The 7,005-nt window shown below is 46.8% G+C and overlaps 1 protein-coding gene across 2 annotated transcripts in view; it reads left to right on the top strand.

Moving 5' to 3' along the window:
* Positions 1-1,401: 1,401 nt before the first annotated feature.
* CTTNBP2NL (CTTNBP2 N-terminal like) overlaps positions 1,402-7,005 on the top strand; it is a 62,895-nt gene continuing 57,291 nt past the window's right edge. The window contains exon 1 of one of the 2 annotated variants that reach the window (XM_085023639.1): positions 1,402-1,873. The gene's annotated coding sequence lies outside the window, so the exon portion shown is untranslated. The remainder of the gene's footprint in view (positions 1,874-7,005) is intronic. The other variant, XM_085023640.1, reaches the window with a different exon arrangement.

Below are 7,005 nucleotides of genomic sequence, written 5' to 3'. Positions count from 1 at the left end.
GGAGACAGAAGCAGGAGCCAAATAACGAGGTTCTCTGTGAACCAGGTTATCCCAGGAGCACGGAAATGATGTAACTGGGAGGAAGGGTTGTGACGTGAACGGATTGTGTTTTCTTAAGATCTAAACAGCCTGCTGTTTGGAGAGTGGCCTGGAAGGGCATGGGATTTAGGCTAGAAGACCACTTAGAAGGCTGCACTGCCCTGCAGAGACAAGGTAATGGACAGACCAGGTAGTCTTGGGGGTAGGATCAGAAGTGGAGTTGAGGTATGCAGGCAGTGAAAGTGACAGGACTCAGTGAGAGGTTGGTGGTAGGAAGAAAAAGGATCAACAAATCTCCCGCTATCTCATTCATCTTTACTATAACCCTGTGAAACGCATCATTATTTTCTCAATTTTATGGATAAGGGATTTGAAACTCAGCGCAGTTACTGACCTACCCAGGCCACACAGCCAGTAGGTCTGGCTCTCAAGTTTCTCCCCTTTCCTGGCGCTGCACAGGAGTTAAGCCGCTGTGGAAGATTCCACTCCCTTTTGCGCCTCTGAAAGTTACACCAAGTTGATATCTCCAGCATTGTACTTCCTCCACAGCATTCCCTGTCTGCCAATGCAACAGGAAAATAAAGCACAGAAGCTGTTGCAGTCTGAGGCAGGTGACCTCCAAGGACAGTACAAATAGATTCCTCTGCCAGAGAAAGTTATCTTCATGGGCTTATCTGACTGTGAAAAGTGAGGGCCCCCTGGGTAGAACTGAGATGAGAAAGCTTTGGCAATAAGGAATTAAATCGCTCTGCATGACAAAGAGGAATTTTGCATCAGGGACCATGGCCTTCACTGCAATCTTAGTGCCTGGCACACAGAAGCCAGTGTATATTTCTGTTGAAACTCTGGAGGTAGGGCCCAGCAATCTGTGATTTAACAAGACCTTCGGGTGATTCTGATACACCCTCAAGTCTGAGAACCTCAAATCTTTAAAAACCTTTTTAACACCACTCGTGCCATATTAGGTCCCCAAATCCTCAGAGAACAGCTGCTGTACACAACAGTCTTTTGTTAGCAGCGCTTTGGGCAACAAAGGACAAACACCAGCCATCCCAGAGTTTCTGACAATGACCAGTAGCAAAGAAAATCAAGGCCAAGGCCAAGCTGGAGCAAGATTAGAGAAGCAGCTGCAGCTCAAACTGACCCAAGAGCAAATGTGAGATAAACCCTCAAATGTATAGTAAACACTTACTATTTGCTTCCCAAATATCTATCCCCATTTGGGGGGTAATAAATGAATGAGTGGATTTTCATTTCAGGTTATATCCTTTTCCTACACTTAATCCATAGCTTTAGACAGAGCACATGACCTAGATCTAGCCAATCAAAACAGCACATGCCCCTGACCACAACAATTGGGTTCAGGGTTGAACACATTGTGCAAGCAGAGCCAAGAAGACAGAGTCGGATTCTTCTCAGACAGGAAGGAGGGAGGTGCTCTTTCCTATTGCATATGACTGGATATGAAGCCCAAGCTCCTATGCTTATTGCCAGTTGAGAAAGAAAGCATGTCTGAAAACAGAACCAACTCTACAAAAGAAGAGTTGAGAAACACAGAGAGAAATCTTGTCCTAATAACACGTTTGAGAAGCCAGATCAAGCCTCATGTGAAGTCAGTCTACTCCTGGCATGGGCCACGGCATGAGCCAATAAAAACTTGCCTTGACTAGTTTGGATGGAGTTCTCTGTCTCTGACATCTGGAGGAGTTCTGATTATGATGTAATACAGTGGGCTGAGTTATTTTGCTTGGAAAGTGTGGCTGCAGAAAGCAGGACAACCTGGGTCAATCACTTACACAAATCTACTTCCCCTCAAGCCTGTGAGTACCCTGAGGTATGGAATTGTGAATTTCTTGTGGAAATGATACTAGGCTCTCAATGATTGTTTTAGGAATAAAGAGGGGACAAGAGGAAGGCAGGGTGGCAGAAAGAAAAGGGGATGAGAAATGTATAGATTCTTCCCAGTAAAGCAGGAACCCTGGGTCTCCTGGACACTTTGCTTAGGGTGGACTAGACCCTGTAGGGGCCCAGCAGGAGCCATGAAGCAGAAAATGAGGGCGTAGAAACTTCTAGCACCAGTCTTCTCCAAAGGGCCACTTACCAGGAAATTGCCTAGAAATGATGGTTCAGCCATAACCCGGTCATTACTTTCCCTACAAATATTTCTCACTTTTTTGAGCAAAAAGGACCCATTCAGCCAAATGTGTGGTACCTCAGCTGAAATAACAGTCAGAGGGAAATGTGTAATTAGCTTTCATCAGATTGAAACCTAAGGGCAGCCTGGCTCAGCCGAAGCTCTGTCTCTGGCTGTAGCACAGAATTTATTTACTGCTTACTGTCAGGTCATGTGTGAGGAAAAAGGGGGGTTGGGGGATGGGGAAGGAAAGAAGACCAGCCTTCCCGCCAGCTTCAGCCCTTCTGGCAGGGCTGCTCGGCCCAGAGCTTTGTCTGAAGAGCCAGCAGAGACAGAAGGGGATCTGGCTCCAAACTTTTGAGGAAGAAGGCACCTGGGGCAGAAGAGGAGCGGAAGAGACAGAAAGGGAAGGGGTTGGGAGAAAGGGAAAGGTTAACTTTTTTTTTTTTTTTGGTTTTTGGGGCCTCAGCCGTGGCATTTGGAGGTTCCCAGGCTAGCGGTCCAACTGGAGCTACAGCTTCCGGCCTACACCACAGCCACAGCAACACGGGATTGGAGCTGCTTCTTCAACCTACACCACAGCTTATGGCAACACCAGATCATTAACCCACTGAACGAGGCCGGGGATCGAACCCTCATCATCATGGTTCCTGGTCGGATTTATTTCCATTGCACCACAACAGGGACTCCGGAAAGAGTTAATTTTTAATGAAGCAAGTCAACTTAAAAAACTGTAGCCATGAAGTTCCCCTCGTGGCGCAGTGGTTAATGAATCCGACTAGGAACCATGAGGTTACGGGTTCGGTCCCTGCCCTTGCTCAGTGGGTTAACGATCCAGCATTGTCGTGAGTTGTGGTGTAGGTCGCAGATGAGGCTCAGATCCAGCGTTGCTGTGGCTCTGGCGTAGGCTGGTAGCTACAGCTCTGATTCGACCCCTAGCCTGGGAACCTCCATATGCCGTGGGAGCGGCCCAAAGAAATAGCAAAAAGACAAAAAAAAAAAAAAAAAAAAAAAAACAGAAAAACTGTAGCCATGGAGTTCTCATTGTGGCTCAGTGCTAACAAACCCAGATAGTATCCATGAGGATGCAGGTTCAACCCCTGGCCTTGCTCAGTGGGTTAAGGATCCCACGTTGCCCATGAGCTGTGGTATAGGTTGCAGACTTGGCTTGGATCTGGCATGGCTGTGCCTGTGGTGTAGGTTAGTAGCTGTACCTTCAATTCAACCCCTAGCCTGGGAAATTCCATGTGCCATAGGTGCAGCCTTAAAAAAACAAAAAACAAAAACAAAAAAAACGGTAGCCAACTGATATCTTCGCCCACACCCCCTCTGACCTGCATGAGCACTTGGAAATAACAAACATAATATCAATCAGTTTATCAACTCCTCATCTTGCATGTGTTTTTCAGTCATAATTTAATAATTTCAAAGATAATGAAAATGAAAACTTGAGACACATCCACAGAGATGAAGAATATTCTTCCAGGGCCCTATCACTGCTCTGTATTTCGGGAGTGAGGGGAGAAATTAAAAATGACTCAAATCCTTGGGAACTTTTCTGGATGATTTGGGAACACCATGATTTTCTCATCTACTTCCAGGAATTTTCTATCTGGGCTAGACTGTGCCCCACTGACTTTTTTTTTTTTTTTTTTTTTTTTGTCTTTTTTTTTTTGTTGTTGTTGTTGTTGCTATTTCTTGGGCCGCTCCCGCGGCATATGGAGGTTCCCAGGCTAGGGGTTGAATCGGAGCTGTAGCCACCAGCCTACGCCAGAGCCACAGCAACGCGGGATCCGAGCCGCGTCTGCAACCTACACCACAGCTCACGGCAACGCCGGATCACTAACCCACTGAGCAAGGGCAGGGACCGAACCCACAACCTCATGGTTCCTAGTCGGATTCGTTAACCACTGCGCCACGACGGGAACTCCGACCCACTGACTTTTCCTTTTTGCTCCTCAGTGGGCTTTGGGTACCCCATCCCGGCCGCTTCATGGGGGCATGTGAGTTCCCCAGAGGAGGAGGGAGACAGGACTCAGGGTCCTCTGGTGTTCCCCCAAAGGCCCTAACAGCAACACCATGTGCAGTTCCCAGGGTGCTGTCCCCTAATGCTTTTTCCCAAGCAAACTCTTGCAGGATCCCAGAGCCTTCAGCTTTGGCTTTTTCATTGCTGTCCTATCTCAGGAGCCTATTTTGGATCTGGGGCTCCAAGAAACCACATGGCCCCAGGTTTCTGGTCCTCAGGAAGGGCTGCCAGGCAGTGCCAGTTATGGAAAGAACAGTGAATCACACAGTCCTGAGCTCAGACCCACCTCTACCACCCACAGCTCCATGAGGCAATGGTGGAATGGAAAGAGCGTGGGACTGGAGGCAGGAGGACCTAGCTTTTTGACCTCAGGCAAGCATCTCAGTTACCCCTTTCTGAAACTTCCTAAATCTCAGGCATCAGTAAAATGGAGATAATCGTAACTATTTTAAAGATTTGCTGGAGTTTCCGCTGTGGCGCAGCAGGTTAAGGATCCAGCATAGTCTCTGCAGCTGCTCCAGTCGCTGCTGAGGCACGGCTTCAATCCCCAGCTCAGAGCAGTGGGTTAAGGATCTGATTTTGCCGCAGCTGCAGTGTAGATCAGAGCTGCAGCTTAGATTCGATCCCTAGCCCAGGAATTTCCATATGATTCGGGTGAGAGCGATAAAGAAAAAAATAATGAAAAGTAACGATTTGCTGAGAGAATGAAAAGAAATAATGTGTCTGGTGTGAAGTAGGCACTAAATAACTGATCAAAGTTCTTATCATTGCTATTACTATGTGACCCTTAGCAAGACACTTAACCTCTCTGAACTTGCCTCCTTATGTGAAAAACCCAGAAGTAATAATTATCTCTTAGGAGAATTACAGAATTATATCTGTAAAGGATGATATGGATTATATATGTAAGGATTACAAGGACGATATCCGTAGTATACGGAAAGCACCTGGCCTTCACGGTAGACAGTGTTAGATGTCTTCCCCTTTCCTTCCCCACCTCCTCCTACAAAATTCAGGATAAGAGTTTCCTGGCACCTTCATGGTCAAGCCGGCCCCAACGCTTAGCTAAAACCAGAAGAATCTGTCCCTGAAGGTACTTTTTCTCAACTGCTTGTTCTTGGAGCTTCCTACCTGCTGTGCTCTGAGCTCACACCCTTAAAAGGAAAAACTGTCCGGTAAGAGGTCTCCTAGGAGCGCTCAGGGCCAGCCACGGGGAAAGCTGACAGCTGCAGGACTCGCCGCTCACCACGAGGGGGAGCAATAAGATCGAGAACACAGTGAGGGCCACGCCCAGAAATCTCTCAACTTCCTGGTGTCTCAGTCGCCCAAGTTGGGCGGGTCTAAACTGGAAGAGAGCCTTAGGGGCTGCTCGTAAAAGCCCTGAACAAATCAGGAGAGAAAATTCAGGGAGCCGAGGAGAACACACCATCCCTCCCGCTTCAACCTGGTCCCAGCCTCTGCAGAGAGAGCACTCTCTGGTTTGGAGACTGCAACCTCTGGATACTCTCCTGTAGGAGCCAGCTGGAGGCTCGAGGAGCAAGAGGAAGGGCGGACAGGCGAGGTCACTTTTCCTCGTCACTACAGCTTTTACATCTCGGTCACCCGGCATCTTAGTAAGCCTCAGTGGGTCAGAGCTAGAAGGAGTCTTCTCAGATATGATTAGCAGGAGGGATGGGACCCAAAGAGGAGAAAACTTGAGCAAGATCATCCCTCCTAGAGTTTACCAAATACTTTCACGTCCATCCTTTTGCTTGGGTATTCCTAACCACCTGGTGTTGTAGGCAGGAACTATTAGTCCATTTTAGGAGTGAGGAAATAGGTTCAGGGCAGTGCCCACAGCTCTCCTCTCCCTACTAAACTTTCATTGCTACCCACTTCTCCTCCTCTCTTGCTTTGCCCAGGAAGATTGCCACTCAGCTCCAAGTATTCCATTAATCAAATGTTTAAATATTTGTTGCATTCCTCATCTTCCTCACCCATCTAGTATGATGGAGAGGTGATAGAGCAGAGTAATTATGAGAGTGCACTTTGGAATCAGATCTGAGTAGATATCCCATGTTCTTCTCTTATGAATCCCATGACTATGGACCTCTTTGCCCCTCAATTCCCTCATCTGTAAAATGAGAATATTCGCACCTATATCCTGGAATTCTTTTAAGGGTTAAATGAGATGTACTGTAAAGCAATTTCATAGTGCCTGGCATATAGTAAAGGCTTGAGAAATGTCCTAGCATATATAATTATCATACAGTTATAGAAAAGAAATGATCTTTAGGAACGAGTTCACTACTATCATGCCATTACCAATGAAGCTAAATGGAGTTAACTGGGAATGTTACTTTGTGAAGTAGTTTTGCATACTGTTTTGAGTGGTTCCCACCCCGCCCCCCAAAATTCATGTGCACCTGGAATCTCAGAATGTGAACTTCTTTGTAAATAGGATCTTTGCTGATATAATGAGTTAAGATGAGGTCATACTAGATTAGGGTGAGTTCTAAATCCAGTACGACTCTTGTTCTTATAAGAGGAGAAGAGGACCTATAGAGATATCAAGTCACAGAGGCTGAGACTGGGGTGATGCAGCTGCAAGCTAAGGAATGCCAAGGATTGCTGGGAAACCCCATAATCTAGGAGAGTAGTACAGAATGGATCCTGCCTCAGACCCATAGCCACCAATACCCCTCGCCAAGGAACTAAAACGTCAACACCTTGATTTCAGACTTCTAGCATCCTGATTGAGTGAGAATACGTTTCTGTTGTTTTAAACCCCCCAGTTTGTAGTAATTTGTTACAGCAGCACTAGGAA

The sequence above is a fragment of the Sus scrofa genome, chromosome 4, assembly GCF_054392235.1.
Source record: "Sus scrofa isolate SSC_HxYL_T2T_F1_AM1 chromosome 4, Sscrofa_HxYL_maternal_Yorkshire_Landrace_v2.0, whole genome shotgun sequence".
In the NCBI taxonomy this organism is placed as follows: Eukaryota; Metazoa; Chordata; class Mammalia; order Artiodactyla; family Suidae; genus Sus; species Sus scrofa.
Note: the sequence above shows the minus strand (reverse complement) of the source record. Positions and strands in the feature narration are given on the sequence as shown.